Source organism: Gallinula chloropus (assembly GCF_964237585.1).
Source record: "Gallinula chloropus genome assembly, chromosome: 6".
Lineage (NCBI taxonomy): Eukaryota > Metazoa > Chordata > Aves > Gruiformes > Rallidae > Gallinula > Gallinula chloropus.
Window position 1 is genome coordinate 8,427,235 of NC_140091.1, and position 22,180 is coordinate 8,449,414.

At 43.2% G+C, this 22,180-nt stretch overlaps 1 protein-coding gene across 1 annotated transcript in view; it reads left to right on the plus strand.

The window, feature by feature from the left end:
• Positions 1 to 22,180, plus strand: part of LOC311193423 (BEN domain-containing protein 5) — a gene marked incomplete at both ends in the record, with an annotated part of 931,749 nt that overhangs the window by 847,799 nt on the left and 61,770 nt on the right. The window lies entirely within an intron of this gene.

The following is a 22,180-nucleotide window of genomic DNA, read 5'->3' on the forward strand; positions in this document are numbered from 1 at the left end:
AATCCTTCCTCCTCCTGCAGCACACGTGAACTGGGCACTTAAGGTAAATACTTCTATCTCAATAAGAGTCTGCTGAGATCGGAACACACAAGTGGAAATGTGAGTCTGCTCCTGATGCTTTAATTTCCCTCATATTGATTCTCCATACTGTGGAAATTCAAGAAGAGAAAGGCATATTAGATCAAATAAGCTATTTCCCTCTTGTAGGAGATTGTCTCACACACTTATTACAGAAACTAGTTCTGGAGAGCCTGTGATCCATTCCCTTCCAGAGCCTTCCATTTCTTTCTTCATTTCTCTCTTTATTCTCTTATTATCCCTGTGTTTGTATTACTGTTTTAATAGCAAGTTGTAAGTGCATCTTTGGTACTGAGTTAAAATATCTTCTCTGCCTTTGAACTGGAGCCAAAAGGCTCTAAAGGATCCATTAGATTCTCCAACAGCCTCAGGGCCAGGTCTTTAATACCAGTTGACAAAGAAATGGAAAGTGAGCTCTGCAAACAAACCTGACAAACTTGCTCGCATTTTTGAGTGCTCAAATAGAAGCAATGTCTCATTCCTCAAAAAAACCACATATCCATCTGGCTATCTCAATGTATCAACAATTTGTAAAATTGTTCTGACTGGTCTTATGATCTGTTTTCATGTTTTTCTTTCTCTTTTTGTCACCATGCTCAATCAAATAACCAGTGCCCATACTTCAAGCTTGGGTGTGTTATTTCATTTTGTCATTCTACGTTGGTAGAGGTTTAGAAACATTGCAGAGGGAGAAAGATTAGCTGTGATTGCCTATTTACCTCTCCACTGCATTTCAGAAGTTGGGGAAGGTTTACAGTGTTAGGGTAGCGAGGAGGAAATTTTCATGAGACATAATTCTTCACCCTCCATGCATGTGTGCACACTGTGTGGGAATAAGAGTGAGAAACAGGGAGCAGAGCAAGTAATTCTTAATCATTTGGGGTTTTCTGGTTTGGCTTCTTCACTGAAAGTGAAATTTGGGGGAGGAAGGGGGATGAATATATTAAGGTGACTTATCAGACTCGAACATTTGGAATACAAGCTCTTTTTTGCTCAGTAAGGTTAACTGTTTCCAAGGAATAGCTTCTTGCAACATACACACATGGTATATCTTGCCACTGAGGAAAAATTTGTCTTTACTGTTAGGTTTAGGTATTTATTTTCTGTTGGTATTGTGGTGTTATAAGAACACGTGCCTTAGCTTCACCTTTAATTTTCCTCCTTGCTTTAGTACTCATTGCACTAAGAATTGCTTATTTATGTTCCTTATTTATCAAGACTGGTTCTTGCAGTGAGGAGTGGGAAGAGTCCCTATACAAATGAGATTATGATTCCCTTGAAATATGTTTTTCTTCATGACTTGTAGGCCATGCTGGCTTAGTTTCCCTTTCCATAAGGACACAGGTTTCAGGTATGGGGTCTAACAATGTCTATTTGCTTGGCTTGCCTTCTGCAGTCAGAGCTACATGATTCTCAGTTCATTCATTGCGACCATCAGCAGCTAGAGCACAGAATACAGGCCTCAGATCACAGGCATCTTTCTTGGTGGTGATGTATGGAAAGCTGATGCAGCAGCTGATTTCCACAGTTAGAGTTTTACCTAACTGAGTGAAAAAGTAGCAGAAGCTGGCTTTGACTGGCCTGGCAGACAGCAAGCAGGGAAGGCTCTTTGCCCATGTTGTATGCTCCACTGGCATTTTGCCCTGGTAGGTTTTATTATTTCCTTTTCAATGGAGGGATTCTATCAAGAGTGCTGCTTATGACAGCTCTTCCTCATGTGTGCAGTTTCCTAGTTAGAGAAAGAAATGGAGCTGCTTGAAGCAGTCTCTAGGCTGGTCTGCTCTAACATAGGAGTGGCTGGATTTATTCACATCCTATCCTGGCAGGGGAGAAGTTTCATATCACCTAAGTGCCTGTGACTAAAAGTAAAACAATTGCTGAACGTTCCAATTTAGCCTGAACAGCTCTTCCAAGCTATTTGCAAGTCAGTGATTAATTAATGCTCAGATTTTTTAATGGACCTGAACCAAAGACACAGCCAGTCAGTTCATATTGGCCTCCAAGGACAGGCTTGCTTCCATTAACTATCTAGTTATGCACAGGCAGCAAGTCAAGCAAATAAATGAAGAAAATACAGTGAGCCCAAAACCCGTGAACTCATAGGGCAAGTAGTCAGGAAATTTGCCTTCAAAGATGGATTTCTTAGGACTTTGTTCGTTCCACTGCGATGTTTTTGGGTTGTGGGTTTTTTTTCCTTTTGTTTTTAATAGAAACAGAATCAGGGAGGCTAGAATTGTTCAGAGCTTCTAGTGTTGGATTAAAGACTGCAGACTGAGACTAAGTTTTGGGGAACTTGTGGCCTTGAAAAGAGGCTATAAAGCAGATCACACCACATGTTCAGAAACTAGCCATACTGGTTCACTGAGATACCAAAACAAGTAAAGATCTTTAGGTTCTACAAAAATATTAATTTAACCTAATGATATTCCCTTTGACATCCCCTTGAATAAACTCTGAATTTATTTGCACTGGTGGCGTATAATTCTACTTGTCAGCATCTTTCCTTTCACAGCATTCATGGCACATAAGATCATAGCACTACCCTCCTTTCATGACATTATATATGTGTTTTGGGTTGGTCAGTTGAGATGTTTTTTAAATCTCTTCATGTTCCTCAGTGTTTATGTGCTAACTCTATGATCTACACAAACTTCTACGTGAGCCTGTAACAGGTATATTTCTACACTGGGTAAGATCATGCATTTTGTTCAGACTTGTGTGTCTGAAACATACATCGTAATTATTGAGATAAATGGATACCTTACATGCATGGAAACAGGAGACAGACTGTCAGTCTGATAAGTGTTATTTGAATTCTTTCATTGTTCATGTGGACAGTAACTTTTTTCCAAAAGCAAGAAGATTTAAAAAAAAAAAAAAGGAAGGGAAAGAAAAAAAAAAAAAAAGTGGAAATCTGTTCTAAATCACTCCAGTAAGTATGACTGAATGTATTCTTCTAAATGAAATTTCCTAAACCTCAAAGATTCAGAATTTAGAGGATTACACCTGGTATGTCCTACAAAACCAAATTTCCCCCTGAGGCTGCATTATTAAATGGAATTCAGAGGTGAAGGATCTTCTATCAGTCTGTGCAAGGGTAATCTTTTTGAGACATATATGGTGGTATAATACAATGCTGCAGTGTGTTGAATTTCTGGCCTCTTCTAATGTAGAGATTTAAAGTGGTTGCATTAATGTCCCGGGACTTAATTAGTGTTGTATCAGTTACTGCTGGAGCCTCTCTTGTATTTTCATCCTGCAAACAAAGCACTGCATCAGGTGTGACTTCTGAACATCCTGTAATACATTCCTTCAGAAGTGTGTGTGTATGTGTGCCTGGTAGGTCTGTGTCTAACTGATATGTACCTGGCGCAGGAGAACCATTAAGGATATGTTCTATAAGCCTGGCTCTGCAGAATACCCTACGATAACATGTGCTGTAGATAACAGTGAATGGACTCTGTTTCAAGGCATAATAAGAGGATTGTAGGCTTGTCGGTTTGTTGCCTGGAAGTGGACAGAGAAACGTTTAAAACCCTTCTCACATGCACACACATTTGGTGGTAACTGATTAAGAAGGCAGCGCAGCAACAGTTTGCTCAGCACCAGGTGAAGGAGCTTTAAAATGAGCTGATATGCTTCCATTAAATACCATGTTTTACTAGGCATTTACAGGGCTTATGACACAAGGCATTCACCACCAGCAGCTCAACTGCTGAGCTGTCTAGATACCCACCAGCCTTATAGCTGGGGAGGGAACAAGGGATAAAAGAGGGGGAGGAGGGATGAATCCCCAGCTGCAGGACTCTGAGTGTGCTCTGGTGGTACACCCAGAATTGCTTCCCGTTACAGCTGCTGATCAGCCGCTGTCACAGCCTGACCCAAGAGCGGCCAGTAAAGGAGCCCCACCCACATCAGTGGTTTTAAAAACTATGGGGTTCATTTTTTACAGTGTTTGAACTGGATCCCTGCTGCACAGCTGGCAGCCCATGAGAGAGCATAAAAGGTTTTACTCTTCTAAAGACTAGCCATGAGGTGGGAAGACAGAACTGATGGGGACTAGGCAAGAACTGGTATGATTGTAGCCTGGGAGCTGTAGGTGATAATAGTTATTAAGATGGGTGGGCACCACAATTGTGAGTGTGTTTTGGGCTTTTTTGTGTGTGTTTTACTCTTAATTCTAAGGTGCTTCAAGATGGGAAAGGCCCTTATCCAAGGCCTTTAGTCATCAATGTGTATGGCTTCACTTGTTGAAGTGACTTCTGGGTGGAATAGGAGACTGGCACCCTGGATGGTGAGTCTGGTAGGACGGTTCTCCTTTGTATGGTTTTTCTAAGCACATCATTAAACCTCTTTGATATAATGCTCTCAATACAGAAATAGATTCAATGAACCTTATACATAAACCAACATTTTGGGGGAAGAACAAACAAGAAAGAGCCATTGCTAACATTATCTCAATGTAGGTCTTTTCACATTGCAAACAGCTGAGAAATTAGCTCAGTACTTTAAAACAGTATAGCTGAAGGAACTTGTAAAGATATCATCTGGTATTTTCTATTTCAATGAACATGTTGAATTGGAAGCTTTACAGCCCTTAAACAGGGTGTAGTTGCACTGCTGAACTCTCTCTCCTGTTTATGGACATAAAAAAAAGTATTTATGTGGCTCCAACCACTGAATGAAAACATGGATTGACTGGAGTCTCTTTAGGTGCCTGACAGGAGCTCATGTCATAGGCTTTTGGTACAGTTGGGACCAATGGGTTCATTCTTAACTCCAAGCACAATATCAGCCTGCTGTTTGACTGGGGACCTAAGAAGTTGAATCCCCTGGGGGAAACAGTCATTTGCTCATATCTATATTCCTTTTAAGGAGTACTTGGATCTCAGTAAATGCCTGTCCTGGGGAAAAGAAATTTGTATGCGAACTACAATTCCAGTAAAAGCATCTGTAACTTTCAGAGCTTCATGGACGTGCCAATTCCTCTAGGGCAAATGTCCTTGGCTATTTTGGGCTATTTACATTTCTTTTTTTGGCAACTGCCTGTCTTGATCCTCTGCCTCTGTTAGCGATATCCTCAGGATAAGATCCTCATGAGCCAGCTTATGGCCCTTGCAGGTTCATTCCCACCCAGTAACAGCAACATTACTAGCAAAAGTCAATGAGGTATGAAAGGCTGTGCTGATAAAGCTGAGGGAGCTCTGCAGAGGTTATCCAGTGTGGCTTATGTTTGAACTTGAGTTAGAGCTTGTCGTCAGGATGATTTCAAAGTAAATCGGGCACATACTCGGGTAAAGACCTCCAGAGGTCTGCATCTGCATCTTTCTTCTGCTAAACTCTTAGAAACAGGTTCCTTTGTGTGCTGCAGAAAGCGGCATTAATCCTAATCCTGCAGATTTTCCTAAGAGTGACCTCCTTGCACGTCATTTCTCTGGCATTTGGTTGTTTCTCTGTACCATGTGTTGGGCTGCCTTTGAGGAAAGAAAACAAAAATCCTCTTTCAACTCCCCAGTCTGTGTGAAAGTGTCAAAGTTTACAGCCACAATTTCAAATGCTCTTAATATTACTGGAAGCATAGAGTTAAATTATAGAGTTGTAAAGATACTTTATAGTGATAATGCTGTCAAGCATCAATATCTCTGCCCCAGGGCACCATGGAAACTCAGTTAATGATATAAGAAGCTGATCTTTTCAGGGTTGCAGCTGTTGGCTCATACCCAGAAGGAATCTGTGTTTGTTCATATCAGGTATATACAGGGGGACCTGCTCAAAGAAAATTAAGAAACAGCGAAAGTCTGTTTAATGAAGTGCAGTGGAATGAAAGTGCAAAGCAGTATATGGGGTTGCAGTACACCCCCCCCTTTCTTTCACAGAGTTCAATATGGTGGACAGTGCTGTAGAAAATTACCTATTTTACTGTAAGACAGGGTGTTTGCGGGGGTGAGTGTATATTTGTATGTAGATTTCTTTATCTAGTTGCCATCTGGGAGCATCAGTAAAGAAATGGAAATGAAGGGAAGTAACTGCAGTCAACTTAGGAATATCTATATTTTTGGTAATGGATTTCTTAGCATCTGTATCCCAAAGTGCTTTGATAGCCTCAGATGAAAGATGCTACAAAAGTGCAAAGTGTTATTATAAAGGTGTTTCTTCTTTTAAGAAAGATTTCTTTTAAATTATTTTTTTCCTGAAATATAGAATGTCAGTCTTGGAAGGCATCTTCAAAGTATCTCCTGGGGATTTAACTATATGATTCCAGTTACCTATTGGTTAGGGGCCAGGCATCAAATACCATGCTTGTGAGTGGTGAAATGGTCTTGCAGTTAACTGCTGCAGTAAGACTAGTTCTGAGTAACTGATGTGTTTCTCTGTGTGTCCAGGTGCTTTGCATGGTCTGTCTGTTAAGCACTCACGTGGCTTTCTGTGGGGAAGAAGGGAGAGCAGGTCTGACCTGGGGGCTTGTTTTAAGTAGAAATGAAAGGGAGTTTATAAGCTCAGGAACTGGTCTTGAGGGGAATGGAGCATCAGAGGTATTGAGAGCCTACCTGCCCTATCAAATTTTAAGGCACAAGTTAGACTAGAAGATCATGGTTTGCTCCAGAGTTGTGCTGTCCTGAGCACTGTAAATGAAGACGTCATGAGGGTGTAGATTATTTTCCTTCTTGTGCACATAGGTTTCTTTCCCACCAATACTAAGGGACTGGGAAGAGGAGAGATGGTTGTTGTCATACCAGAACGTAAGCAGACTGATGGAAATGTTCTCAATTCAGTTTTAGACATAAATGCAGGAACTAGTCTTCTTCGAAGAGCAGAAAGGCTTCAGTAGCTGTGAGCCTGGACCAGGGAATTTGCACAGGTTGACTTGAGAGCCGTCAATATTTACAGCCTTATTTGGGAACAGAGACCTTGTGGACAGTGGGAGCATAAGTGCCTTACAGAGACACATGTGCAAATATCATCCCTGCTTCCCGCCAGCTGTCTTCAACTCAGAGCTGGCGGAGAATGTGCTCTTTGGCCTAGGTAGGGCTGTATCCAGTGACATAGGAAGACTGATCCTTTTAAGCCAGCCAAGATGAGGAGGTCCAGCTCTAAAAATGTACTTATGTCCAGTGCAGCCTTTGGGGATTCTGTTGAGACACTACATGCTAACTGGTGCCAAACTGTCACTGAGGTTTTACCGATTGAAATCCTCATCAGTGCCTTCCATTCAAGCTATCAGGCCAGCTAAATTAGTGGCCTGAAAACACAGAACTCTCAAATTCAATTTATTTTTTTATGGTGGTATATATAAAAAAATAAAGTTTGCTGGTTAATAGTAAAAAATGTTACATTTTTCTATTAGCACTTCTTTTGCATGCAGCAGAAAACAATTTTGACCAAGCACAAGTTATGCTTTAACTGAATGACTGGAAGATGAAGTTGATTACATGAGTGATTGCTGAGTTGTGGCTAATATAAACAAGGCGAGAAGGTCCCTCCAGGCGCTGCTATCTCTTTTGGAACTGGCTTTCATGGTTTTGAACACCTCTCTTATGAACTGTATTTTCTATAGACGTGTATTTTTCCTTTGTATTCTAAGCAACTTAGACAAAACTAAGCATATGGAACTGATAGCGAGGCTCTTGGGTGCTCAGAACACCATACAAATGCTATTAGACTCATAGTTTAAATAATTCTTTGGTAAATGTTAAATTCCTATTAGTAACACTTGCTAAACTTAAGTGCAAAGGAAAGGGCAAGGCTGATCTGAAAGGCAAGGGAGAGCGGGGCTTAAAAGATATTAGCAATTTGTTGGAAACGTCTGAGGGGAGTGGTTAATATGACTACAGAGTGATGTCTGTGGGTTGAAGATTTAGTTTGGGAGAGGGCTTTAGCCAGTGTTGTGCTTTGGAGCTTTCCCAAATGTCAGTGGGAATGAAGAGGAAAAAAGCCATTCAGAACGAGGTGTTTTTTGAAATAAACAGAAATCATGCAGTGTCTCTGTGATAGGTCTCTGCTTCTCTGCCAGGGTGTAGTGGTGCTTGTGTGTCTCCACGTTTGTCACCTTATTCCTCTTCTCCATGTCTCTTCACTTCTGGCTGAGTCTGCTCCCCTGCATGTGCCTGTCTTCTGCCTGCATCCTCACCCCCTTAGTAGCAGTTTTAGGTCATTACCTCTACCCTGTGCCTGTCTTCATCTCATCTGATCTTTTGCAGGTGCTGCTTCATTAATCAGACACACCCATCCTCTGCTTTCTGTGTGCTTTGTGCTGTCTTGGACCTAAGCTATTCCTTTTTTTTGTTTGTTTATATTTTGCCACCTAAAGGCTCAGCAGTGCTTTATCGGTGATTAAAGGGAATTCTAGGGTGGGAGCAGAAATTATTTAACTACTACTTCTTTAGTCACAAATACCAACATGACAAAAGTGAAGCAGAGACTTTTCTCTTTTTTTAGGAAACTTGGCAAAGAAATTAGTGTCTTCCTGTGTGTCTGTCTTTCTCAGCTGCTTGACCAATTGCAACTGAATTTGACAGTGATAAAGGTCTCAGAGATATTACATTCCTACAAGTTTCATGAAAAATAGCTGGCTGAATGAGTAGAGAGACCAAAATTAATCTCTTCAGTAGGGACAGCTGCATCTCTATTGTTAGAAACCAGAGGAGGACAGTAGCCATGAAAGTCACAGGAAACAGATCCCACATCTTGCCTTCCCGGGTATGTCATTGGTGAGTAAAGACCTCACTTCACTTTCCTTTACCAACTTTTACTGCTAACATCTTTGCAAACCTTAACAAAGGGGCCAGAATACTGGCAAGGTATAGTTCACAGGTGAAGAGAATACTCACACAAGTCAAAGCTAAGACATTACCACCCCAAGCCTATAGTCTTTCTTGTCACCTAGAGGTGAAATTTTGTCCAGGGTTCAGAGCATCAAAATCTGAACGTATCTCAGGCAGAAACTAAAGACAATCTGCAGCTTTGATCTAGTGAATCTTTGTGTTTCGTTAAGAGCAGGATGGGTCTGTTTCTCCCAAGTCTCATCTCTTAATGGAAGAACAACCAAGTCAGCTCAGATCAAAACTAGTCCTCTGCAGTGTCTTGTTTCTGACAGAGGCCAAAAGCAGATGCCTGAGAAGTATATAATAGAATAAGTGTATAACAATACACTTAATATTATTCTAGATTCCAGCAATTAGTGGTTTGGGGATCCCAGAGCCAGAGATGTTGATTATGTCTCAATGGATTTGTCTCCCATGAACTGGTATACATTTTTAGCATCCACATCATTCCTCGCTAGGGATTTCCACAGCTTAACAATATCTTGTTTGTTCTAAGCCTACAACCTGCAAGCTTTATTTTGTGATTCCTAATTGTTACACTGGAAGCAGCATTGATCCCCATCTGCTTTCCCCATAGCACTCATACCAGCCACCTTTTTTCATGTTTGAAATCTCCTAGCCTACCTATTTATTCACCGTCTGAGTGTCTATCCTGTATGTCCTAAGCAGAAAAAATATTAGATCAGAATCATTCCTTCATTTCTGGAGTTGGTATATCATCTTACATTTTCTCCCTAGGTATACACAACTGTATGGGTTGCCAAGCAATGGAGAATCAACTCCAGTGACTCTAATGGCACAGTCTGCGTTTGCTGTGCATTCTGATTTTTACTTGTGCTCAAGATAAATCCTGCCCTGGTCACACAAAAAATAGGTATGAGCACCAAAATGAGAGATGTGGCTTTCAGTTTGACAGCACACACTATAATTGTCATGTCTTCAGTTCCTTGTGCACTTAACAGTTTGTGTGTGTTCTGCTCTTCTCTTTCCCAAAACTTAGGAGGGATTCAAAGCTTTTTAAATTAACTGATTTCAGCATAGGCTGGAGCTTTGTCCATCTGCCTAGAAGAGTCTAGGAATCAACTCCTGCTGGAGGAGTGCATGGGTTTTGAAAATTGCAATATCCCAAATACCTTGTTTTCTGTCACTGATGTGTATCACTCTTCCTCAGCAAGCCAACTTCTGGATAATATACTCGGCATAATATGCAGTCAGGTTGCATTTATGATTCTGTCAGGCCAGTTCTTTCTTTTTCTAAAACCAGCAACTGTCATCAGCCAGTCCCTCAAGAAACCCAGGATGTAGATTAACTACTGAAGATGTCTCGTGTAGCAAAGAGGGATCTGCAGGGCAGTGAAGCGTGATGTGTAGCAAAAACTTACATTGGACTGGATTCTGCAGCCGTTTGGCTGAAGCAGTGTTGGAGGACATGCTCCAAGTGAGATCTCTTCCCACCATATCAATATATGACAAATCTCATTTCGTTTCAATAAATCCTTAAATAGGTTGTTAAGTAGAACATAGCTGGTTTAATCAAGGTAGGGGATGGAAATGGCTCAGAGGATCTAGTTGTCATCTTGGTCACTTTCTGGAGGAGAAACAGTGGGACTGCTAATGCTTCTATATGTTGGAGCCATGACTGCATAGTTCTGCCAGCCCAAGGGAGAGAGATTATCCAGGACTTCTGTCCCATTATTCCTGCTTTCAAGCCTTTTCATCTTGGAGTTTCTGTGTATTTCTTCAAGTTCTGCTAAGTGGCTGTTTCTGTTGGCAGAATATAGCTTCAGGTTCCTTGTCTCTTACTGTGTAGCAGTAATACCTCTCCTTGAGAAGATGCCTGTGACTGCCTGTTAGCAGTCTCACAGTCTCATATTCTTGCTGTGATACTGCAAAGATTTCAGACTGGGCTGTTTCTGGGCCAACAGGGTTATCATCCTAGTGTCCTTTCTTCCTTACTTAATGATTCCTCTTTGCACCACATCCCTCACATGTCTGCCAAGTAGAATTTGTTGCATTGACTTTCTTTCCAAAGCCTGCCCAGAAGGACAGCTTTCCTTCAGCCAGGACACAGAAAGGGCCTGTGTCTCCAGAACCATCAATATTTTTCTTGAGATGATAAATGAACTGCCAATAAACTGAGGCAGCTGCCAGATCCATCTGAGAAACAGACCTTCAGACCCGATTTATCCGTGCTTGGTTTATTTATGTGTCTGGAAACTTCTGAGATGCAAACAGAGGGCTAACCACTCTGAAGCAGCCACTGAGAATTAGATGGTATAGATAGATGCAAGGGGAGTTTATGGACTGGTTCACATACACCAGCTTATTACTCTGTGCTAGCCTATCTCAAACAAGAAAATGGCTGGACATTCATTTTAGGAAACACCACAGAGAAGAAAAAAACCTCTCAAAGCAAGACCTAAATTCCCATACTTGCTATATTACTCAGTTGTTTTTTCTGCATCTATTCTGGTCTTTAATTCAGGTTTTTGCATAATGTCTGAAATTTGTGTTGTCAATATTCTCTTAAGGACATAAGGCATGGCTCATCACGTTGTGCCTGGAGGGATGGGACCTGTGTATGTGCTTCAACACGTAAGGTTTGTAGGGAGACCGGTCTGGTTTTAAACCAGCTGATACGGTTGGAAAAAGCAGACAGTCCTTGTGTTTAAGGCCCTTTTGCTGGGTGGTAGGCACGTGTGTGTTTCATACACACTCACCCCAAAACTTCTCAGCCTATTTTTTTTTTTCTTATTCTAACCAGAAAGAGTTCTCAGACGTGTTACATTTGGGCAGGTTTTATGAAAACAGGCATATGAGCACCAGAGGTTCAACTAATGCCTCTGCTGGGGGAAAGGCTGGGATGAGTTTAAATGTTACTACACACCTGAGGGTCTGTATGGGGGAGCTGCTGTAAAATGCTCCAGCACAGGGAGAATTTCAGCTGGCACACAATCTGTGTTGCTGGAGAAGCCAGGGGGTAGGGATTGAGTCCCAGTAGTTGTGCTGTTTGTGGGACAATTGCTTTTCTTTATCAAAATAGTCCTGGCCTGATGCAGAGCCTGTGTGACCCAGCAGCACAAGCTCAAGGACTTTGCTGATGGGGAACAGGGGTGAAACCTGAGCAAGTTCAGGGAAGCAAAACCAGTGAGAATGAGAACTCAGTGCCCGCTCTTAGGAGGAGAACGGAGTCCCAGCAGCCAGGTACCTCTTTGCACCTCCCTGTAGCTATTTCCCAGTGTAAGGCTGGGCCTAATGAAGCGATTTCCCCCTCCCCACTTCGCCTGCCTGCCTGGGTCAGCACCAGGCAGCACGGCTCACGCTTGCCTGTAGTTCAAGTGCCCTCTTCTGGCACGAAACGCTTCATTCCTCAATGGCAGTCGGCTGACGAGAAGTGGATGTTTTTCTGGTGATCTCTGAAATCAAGAACAAAGCAGGTTTTCCCTTCCTTTGCTTCCCTTCTATGTCCCAGGCTGTCCTGGCAGGCAGTAGTGGGCAGAGAAGAAGGAGGCTCCCTGTTGTAGCATCCTGGCTAGGTCAAAGTTTTCCTATGTGAAGTGCTGTGATGAGATTTTGTTTGCATCTGAGGCCATTAAATATAGATGTTTTTCTTCTCTTTTGTCTTTTTTTCCTGCCTTAACTTTTAGCTGGTGTAAATCTGTAGCTATTTTGATTTACACCACAGGAGAACGTGGTGGCCTTTTCCTGCTCTCTGTTGTATAAATTGTCTCTTGGCTATTCTTGACCTGTTGATGTCAATACTTTTTCACTGTGAATCCCAATGGGATCTAGATTTGACCTCTATTGATTAGCAGGGAATGTTTGGTGATGAAATGTGAGGAGAGGAGAACGTGCAGCCACTGTCAGAGAAGTTCCCATGCTAAGCACTCAGTTGGAAAAGGGAAAGTTTTGATACCCTTGTTAATGTGAATTCAAGGTTAGCAGTACACAGCACAGCAAGTGCATCTGTCTGCAGAGGGATTTAAAATCAGCCTTTAATAAGAAAAAGGAGTTTCCTGCGCTGCTTTATCGCATCAGTTACCATCAGAGGCCTTTGCATGTGCTTTGGATTTTTCTCTATATTTAAGGAGCATTTCAAGCCATAATTGATTATAGCTGAATTTGTGTTACAAAGTAGGGAACAGCAGGTCAGGACATTTATGCTATGAGACGAGACTGAGCCTGATTCCCATTTAGATCCCTTAGAGCAGAAGGGTAGTGTTTTTTCCCCTGATAACAAGCAGTGTCTCGGCTATTGAGTACAACACTGTATTAATAATTCTGTACTTATTGTAGGCTCTCTGAATGCAAATCCCTCACACACAAGCTGGATTGGCATAAACCGGTTTAGGAAGCACACACATAATTTGTACTGCCCTCCACTGGGTTTGCAAGGAGTAAAAGGAGCTGGAATCAGGATTGCCAGGTTTTGCAAAGTGCCGAGCTGGAAGTGAAAATCCAGCTTCTCCCTTCAAGGTGAAAAGGACGTAGGAGATTCTGGTGGGTTCCGTCTGCCTGAGGATCCTCCTGCAATGGTCCCTACTCTCTCATATGCGCTTTAAAACTGTCATATGCTGACATTGTTTTTTCTGGTCACTATTCTTTAAATAAAGTCTCAGGACTGAAGTGAAAGAAATGTGGCTTTTAATCATGTGATTTTAGTTAAATTCCATGCGTGCTTTCCTTCTCAGTCCTGGGTGTTTAGATGGTATTTAGGTGGAGATGGTCTGTGGCTGAGGGTATGTGCAGCACCCTCGCAGTGCTGCCACACCAAACCCAGGAGTGCAGGGATAGGTAAAATCACATGCCAAGAACGAAGATGAGACAAGCTAGGAGTTTCCAAGCCAGTACAGGTTGAGATATTAAAGCAGTTAATATGAAGAGACATCACTGAAAATAAATAGACAATACCCAAAATTTACCTCATGACTTTCAAAGTGATTATCCCAAATATGATAGAAGGACAAAGTGAACATAGTCACCTTCTAACATTTCACTTTAAGGCTGCTGCTCTGCATGGGAGAATATATATGTGAGTGCATGCATACATTAGATATGCATATATACAAGAACTTTTTTTTTTCTTAAGTACGTTCTCAAGATTCATGAAGGAAATGAATTATGACAGAGAGAGAAACTTGCAGGCCTCTCTTTGTGAGCGGGAGCTCCAAGCCACTACTGCAGTGAACAAAGACGCCCCTCTATCAGTCCTCTGCAGACAGCCCTGGAACTGGAGCAGCCCGGAGTAATGGTGCTGAGAAGTTGGTATGATAACAAGGCAAAGCAAAGTATAGCCTAACAGGATGACAGCACGAGGCAGCAAAAATAGGTGGCTTTTGTATGACTATAATAGCACCACCTGCTTTCAGAACGTTAGTCATCCCGTAAATGTGTCCATTCCAGTGAATATCCTTGAGGGAGCTGACACAGAAATCCATAGAAACGAGGCACTGAATCTGAGCAGAGAAAAGGGAGAAGAGCAGGGACTCGCCAGGCTGAAAGCAGCCTGCTGGTGGGGGGAAGAGGAGCAGCCTGGAAATATGTGCATGCATGTGTGGGTGTGTATGGGGTAGCAAAGAAGTACGTATGCTTCTTGAAGGGAAGAATTTGTTTCCTTCTCATCAAACCTCAGCCCCTGCTGCTTTCTTTGATTTTTCTCTAGCAGGGCCAATCTAGGCACTCAGTGATGATAAATAACCCAGTATTACAAGGTGACATGCACAGTGACACGATAATATGGAGAGAAAGAGAAGAACCCAAAGGGACAGAGTTTCTGTACAATTTATTTACTTCCCAAGCACACTCTGCAGCGCAGGCGCTTTGGGAACCTTGTCCCACTGCCTCCTGCTGCAGGCTGCTTAGGGGGCCTTAGGGGAGCCTGACAAACCTTAGACCTTCCTAGCACAAACAGTGTCCCCAAAATGCTGTATTTTTTCTGGTGAGCTTTGTTTGCAGCGACCTTGGTAGGATGTTTCAGCCCTGTTTTGATTAAGGCATTTTGGGACCTTGTGTTTGAGCTGTAGTTAGCAGGTAGCTCTGGGTGTCAGGGTACCTGTCTTTGGCTGTGAGCTCTGTTGCCAGTTCACCTTGGGTGAGTCACACAATCTTCCTCCCTCCATTTCCCGATTAGCAGGCTTTCAGCTTTGCGATCCGAACGGGTTTTTTTAACGTTGCATTTGTGTGCAATTTCCTGGGTTTTGTCAAAGCAAACTGAGAGCAGAAATGTTGTTGTGCTGACAAGCACAGTACATCAGCAGGGCCGAGCCTTCAGCTTCACCAAACAGGATGCTGCTGCTTGAGCTAACAGAATAGCAAGTTGTCGTTCTCTGTTGGACCAACATAAGGAAAGAAAAAGGGTACATTTTGCCAGAGGGTTTCCTGGCCATTTACTGATGACTGGGGATCTTAAGTCTTGATCTGAATTCAGTTTGTGGCTCTGTAAAGAGCTTGCAGATTCAGTGCCTGTCCTTTCCTCTCCAGCCTTTTCTGGGATGAAAAGGCAGGACGGAAGAAATGGCGTTGTCTAGACGATGACACGGGGCTAGGACACAGTCTAGTGAGATAAAAGGAGAATGGAGCAGGCATACAGAGCAAAGTGATTTGCCTAAATCTGCACAACCAGATCTCCTGACTCCTTCACTCTCCCTCCTGTGGCTTCTCCTTAGGAGATGAAGTTGATTGATTGAAATTGCCCTTTTTACTGATTACCATTTTAATAATCTAACCAGTAATGTCAGAAATCCAGCATGAGGGGTATTTTTTTGGCGCAATCTGTTTGTTACTTGCATTTCTATCAGGTGGGCACCAAAATCAGACTAGTTGGGTTCTCTTTTTATTTACATTTGGGTTTTGTGTTCTGGTCATCCAGGTATAACATAGCATTACTGTTGCAGCTGCATTTTCATGTGATGGGAATATTCTTGTTTCAAGGAAATGATAATTAAACACACCCCCTTCCCTTCTTTCCCACATCCCACCCCCCACCCCCCACCCCCCCCATCCCCCCAAAAAAAGAAAAAAAAATCCATCTGCAAAGATAAATCTTGATCTCCTAGCTCTTGGAGAAAATCTCTTTGTGTATCCGTGCATGCTACATCTCCTTGGTGATTGTTGTCTTGTGTAAAATTCCTGTTTCCTGAGTGTGGGTTGGAAACTACCGCTGCCTCCTGCTTTGACACTTCCACCTCCTCAAAGCCCCTTTTGCCCGTTCTCAGTTACTTCTCATGCCACATCTGACTGCCCTTCGGTGCTGACAGGGAGTCTTTGCCTGGGAGTCTTACGTGCACTTAACTGACCACCCCATTCCTTCCAGGTTTTAAATAGGTGAATAATAACCCAGCTTCATGCCCCAGGGGTTTGATTCTTGATGGGTTTTCCCACATGCTGTCAGCCTACAAATAAATAATACCTGCAAGAAAAAGGGACTAAAATCATCTTGGGCTCTTTTAGCTGAAAGCCAAATGGACCAGTGGCTGGACTGTAAGACGAAGGGATATTCCTATTCCCTGCTCATTTGGCTGACAGTGTAATCACTCAGAGTAATAAATCTTCATTGGAAACTGAGATTAACATGGAAGAGGAATGAGAGGGCTTTCAGAGAAGCAGCTGGGCGGGGGCTTGTGTCTCAGTGGAAGCCCAGGCCCAGAGGAAATGCAAGACTACAGAAGCCCTGTCTGCTGGGTCCAAAATGGCCAGGACAGCCTGCCAACTCAGCCCTGGCCACCCCTCAGCCCTGCCCTGTGCCCTTAGCTACCCCAGCCCAGGGCTTCGAGGAGCAGGGGTTGTGTGCAGGCCCTAAAGTGGCTATAGCACAGACCTGAGTAGTGTGCGGTGCCTGCATAGGGCCGGGAATAAACTGTAGAGATCTAGAGCAGCTGGCTACCTGCTGTGCCAGCTCTTTAACCCTTCAGGAGCTAGCGCTTTCCCACAGCCTCAAGAGCAAACAAGGACAAAAAAAGTAACCACAGAGCCGAAACATTTTATTTCCCCTACTGGGCCTGCCAATTAACCCTGTCAGGAGCTAGAAAACCACACTGGGCGCATCAACAGAAAATGAGCTGAGGAGGGAGAGTGTTTGAGGAAGGCAGTGCAGAGATTTAATCAGCTCCCCGTCTCCCTGGAAGAGCTGAGCTGCAGCGTAGGGACAGTGGGACTGAGTTTGCAAACACCTCTGTGCTTTGGAAACCGCTGTAGGACAGACAGACTCTGAAAACCAGCTGCTGGTGGGAGTCTGTCTCCAAGCTATACAGCTATGGTCTGTCCCATTGCAAATGGCACTGTACCTGCCCACCCCGATTGCTGTGTTTTCTGTGTTGGTCTTGTGGTCTGGGGGGTTTGAAGAAGGCTGGAGGAAAGAGTCCCCTCCAAGAGCAGAGACTCCCCATCCAGGACTCATCCTGCTCTTGATCTGCTTCAGTGCTTGGGTCTGTGTGTTTTCTCGGAGGTGTCAGGCGAGTTGATTGCTTCTTCCTTTCCTCCAGGTAGTGGAAAGCTTGAGCTGGACTGTGGAAATAAGGGTAGCAGAAGGAGTTGGATGAAGCATGAGTCACCTGGGATGTATTTTGTTTGTTCTCCTTTCACAAGCATACCAGGTGATGTGAAAGAGAGCAGAGTCAAGTTGACAGACAGTGGGCTGAGTGGGGCACTGGGCTTGGTGTCACCCAAAGGGGAGTTTGGTCAAATCACTGTCAGGATGGTGAACAATGGTGTGTTTGGGCTGTTTGGCAACTAGGGTGCAAATTTCTTGAAGTAAGTTGGTTTATTTCCTGAAGCACCAGCCTGCTGTATTTCTATCAGAGTCCTCCAAGTGACACCAAAGATGAAATCTGTCTCACAGCCACCTCGGTAGCCTGTGCACAATGAAGCACACTGAGACAAAGCAATGTTTAATTAGCATCACTTTTTTCTTTTCTGTAAGCAATGGTTCTTTCCACTTGTTACTTTCTTTGGGAATCAATATCAAGTGTTCCCCCATCTGCTATGGGACCTCTGGACTGGTAGAATGGTCCCACACACAGTTATGGGTGAGCCCAGACCAGCCCTGAAAGCCCGCTTGCCTCCCCAGCTTCTCACCACACTATACGTACTTTACTGCTCCCTAATCTCCTCTCATTGCTAATTGCTTTTCTAGTGCCTCTGGACACTGGTGAGCTGCCACAGGGTGACACACAGTGCTCTCCCAGCCTCAGCAGAAAAAGGCGGCATGCCTTTGGCTGTGAAGAGTAGCACAAATGGAAAAAGAGGAGTCATTTCAAACTTGAGTTATACAGAGTTAATATTCTGACTCTCAGGCCATGAAATCAATCTTCCAGGTGAATTTGTGGTCTCTCAAATGCATTGTGGGCATGAAATGCCCCACAAATGGAACTGGCTGCAGCTCTTGACGTCAGTAAGTGCTTTCTTCCCTTCAAAAGAACACAGCTTGGATTTCATCTTGTTTTTACACCTTCACTTCTCCTTGTAAGGCTCATTGTCACCACCAGGTCTGGTGTCATCCAACTGCGGCAGTGAGACCAACACTCTGTGCTGCAGAAATTCCCAGAGCACAACACTCGGCAGCTGCCAAAGCTTTCTGCTGGCACCTGCTCAAGGCAACAGAGAGAGAGAGAAATATCACTTTGTCTGCCTCCAGTGCTGACCACCAGGAAACCAGCATAGACAGCGCTTTGCTCCTCTGCTTGAGACACGTGCAGGTTAGGTGAGCAGGGCAGACACCTTGAGCCTTTTTGGCCTTTACAACAACCTGTGTCCCCTTTGTTCCTTACCAGTTTTTCCTGGTGACCGCTGCTTCCCAATGTCACTGCTTGCTAGATGGCTGGCACGGAATAGCATTTTGCTGTGCTTTTCTTCTGCTCTTTCCCACCTGCCAAAGTCCTTCCTTTAAATGGCATAAATATAATTATCTTGGGTGTGAGAGTGGGTGATGGCTTCATTTGGGCAAACGACGAAAGGATACCTTGAGCACGGCAGCGCTGAGGAAGATCGGACATTTCTGATGGTTGCAGGGACATCTTTCCTTTCGCCAACTTTCCATGCCTCCTTGTCTTTCCATCTAAACTGAGGTGGTAATCAATGTACTAAATTCCTTCTTTGTGGAAGAAATTCTGCAAGTTGAGTATGTCAGCTCTTGTGCCTCACACTTTTCCAGCTAACTCAGCTCTGAGCAGCAGAGAAGCTAGTTTGAAAGACAAGAGGAGGCATCCTAAGTTCAGATATTACAAGGCGTGCATGTGGGAGAAAGAGTGAACTTAGTGCTTGTAAGAGCTCTGCTATGAACAGCACAAAGCTGGCTGCAAGTACAGAAAAGGTGGGGTGGAAACATCGTGCTGATCCTTGCCAGTGTGGAGCTATCTTGGGCCTTTCTCTGAAACTGCCAACTAGGGGGTGGCCATGTTTGTATGTGTCTAGCGCTAATTTGGTGGGTGTTCTGCTGGCTTGGGGACCTGCTGTGGGCACACAGAGTGCTTAATTCCCTGTCAGCAAGGTCATCCTTTCCCCAGTTCTCCACCAAGCTGCAGGGGTGATGTGAGAAAATCATCAAGGCCTGTATGCTTATCAGTGAGCTGTGGAGCTTCTTGTCTGCTGTTTTCCCAGAAACCTTCTGGGTCTCTTTTCTCCTCATTCCCCACTTCTCACTCCAGATTCTCTGCCGGTCTGCAGGCTAAAGCATGTTTCCAAGATCCGCTTCTGCCATCTCCTCTCTTTTGAATGTTGTCAAGCTTTTAGCATCCTTGATTTTTGAGAGGAAGGAATTGCACAGGTCACCAGTGTATACGGGAGAACAACCCCTGAGCAAGCCCTCCATACAAGGTCAAGACTCACCTGGTCTGGCCTCTCTGTAGCAATAACTTCAGCAAGGTTTCTGTTTGACTGAAGAGATATAAAGATTAATTAAACTGGGATGTGTATTATTACATCACCCGAAAATGTTTTTAAAATACCTTGACACACTATGAAGAAATATTTTGTTATATTTATTTTGAATTGTATTAGGGAAAAGATCTTTCTCTCCTAGGGAAAGGAGTAGAGATGATCTAGAAATGGGAAATAAACTTTCTTTTCCAGTGCAGATAATGTAGCCACACTAGGCAACTGGAATACTGCAGAAAATTCAGGCAACAAAACTACCCAAACTTGTTTCCATGTCCCACTAGGATGAAATGCACAAAACATAATAAAAGGAATTGTGATTTAACAGTTAAGAGTGAATCAGATTTAAAAAAAAAATCTTTCTTCCTGGTGCTGTTTGCAGCACGAGGCAGAATACATGGAGGTTAATTCTATTTCAAAATCAGTGTTCTTTAGGGATGGGCCAGTTTATTAGGAGAGACTGGAATTGTAAAAGACAGATTTTCTATGCATCAAAACAGTTCATATGAGGCTCAAGACTTGGCTGCTCTGACCTCAGGCAACACTGTGCACTTTGATAAAGCTTTTAGTGGCAATAAAGTTTTACTGAATAGTACTAAAGATGAAGCAAACTGGGAGACATAAGGCAGAGACAACTCTGAAGTATTCACCCAGTTCTTTTGCAATCAGGACATCAAGAACTTCCTGATCCAGAGGATGCATGAGGCCATCATCTTTAATAGCCACTGATCTATTTGTGAATCCCCGTTTAATATCTAAATATTAGTTACAGCAGTGACTCAAAGGTTAGGAATCTGAAAAGAACATAAAAATGTAAGATGCTACAATAGCTTAAAAGGAAATAAAAGACAACAATTTTTTTCCCCAAGCTCATTCTCTAAGAGAAGGGCAAGAAATTAATTTACAAACAATAAAAGGAACGCTATTTCTTGACCTCATATGAAAGGCATACTTGGTAAGGTGAACACCTGAGATTTGGAGGGCAGATCTGTGATTCCTCCAGCCCTGCACCAGTAAGGCTGCTTTTCTACCCCTCCTCTGAACCTGAATGGCACTGGATTGGGGGAGTTGGTAGTGGTACTTTGATCACTGTCCAGCCACACTTTGGTGTCCTGGCATAGGGCAGATTGACCCCAGTCTTGGACTGCAGCTTTTGTGTGGGAATTGCCCAGGTTCTATCTGCCCTGCAGCAGGGGAACGTGCATCCCCTTGTGACTGTGTGACACAGGGTCAAGGAAAAGTTGAGAGATTCCCAAAATGCAAAGCATCAGTATTTCGAGTTTGCATTTGGAAATGATTTGGAATCCACTTTAGCCAGGATTGTGTTTAGAAGTGGGGACTCTGATAAACTTGTTCATGTTACCCTAAGAATGGTAATGTAAGCTAGGATGTTAAAATACGTTGGCTAATTAATGGCAAACTACAATGCTTGTCATTCACCCTTTTCCTTTTTTCTCTGGTGTGGGCTTGCTTGTTGCTATGGGGTTGGATTGTGTTAGGGAAAATATCTTTCCATGCCTCTTTGGTGTCTAGCAGGCTGTGAGGCATGCGTGTGTGCAAACCTTAATTGCTTTGTACGTTGTGGGGAGTAGAAACCTCTGATAGTGGGAGGGGATTTGTACCTTTGGTTCAGAGGTATTTAGTTTAAGGGAAGAAATACACCACTGTCTTGGCTGTTATGCTAAGGTAATGACATTCATAGAAAGGTTCAAAATGGAGTTCAGCTACACAGTCACACCACCTTGCCAGTGTTGCAGGCATCTGACTTAGGGTAGCTAATGTAATATTCTAACACATTGTCAATGATTGAAAGACTACCCGAAAAAAGGGCAGGTGAGATGTTCTCACTATGTAGATAAGCATTATGTGTATTCTTGGTGTGATGCAATGTGCATTGAAGTCAGGAATGAAGTTGCTATAAACTGAACATTGAAAGAGCAAACATCTGTGAAGATTAGATCCCAAATCTATACTGACTAAACCTGATTTGTTTTGTCCCTGAAAGTTGTATAAGCTCAGGGAAGAAGATAGGAGTGGCTCTGAATTCCTCTTTTTGTCCATTTTATGATTGCTTGCTCTGAATGGAGGGGAAAAAAAAATGAAACATGTTTCCTTGACTACGGCACTTGTGATGTCATCTGTGTTGTATTTTTTATTCCCTGCCTTTTAGGCTCCTTTCTGAACTCGTCCTCATCTGTTCTCCCTTTATAGAGCAGTCCTACACATTTTCCCACTGCTCATTTCACTATTACAGCATGTATCACTTTGTTGTATCTAGGTCAGTCACTTCTCACACCCTGCGTAGATTATTTGTCAAAGCATTGTGCTGTCCGGTTTTAATGTTTTAATTGAACAATGCTGTTCCCAAGCATCACCTTCTGTGGCTTTTTGTGAAGATAGAGGACAATTCA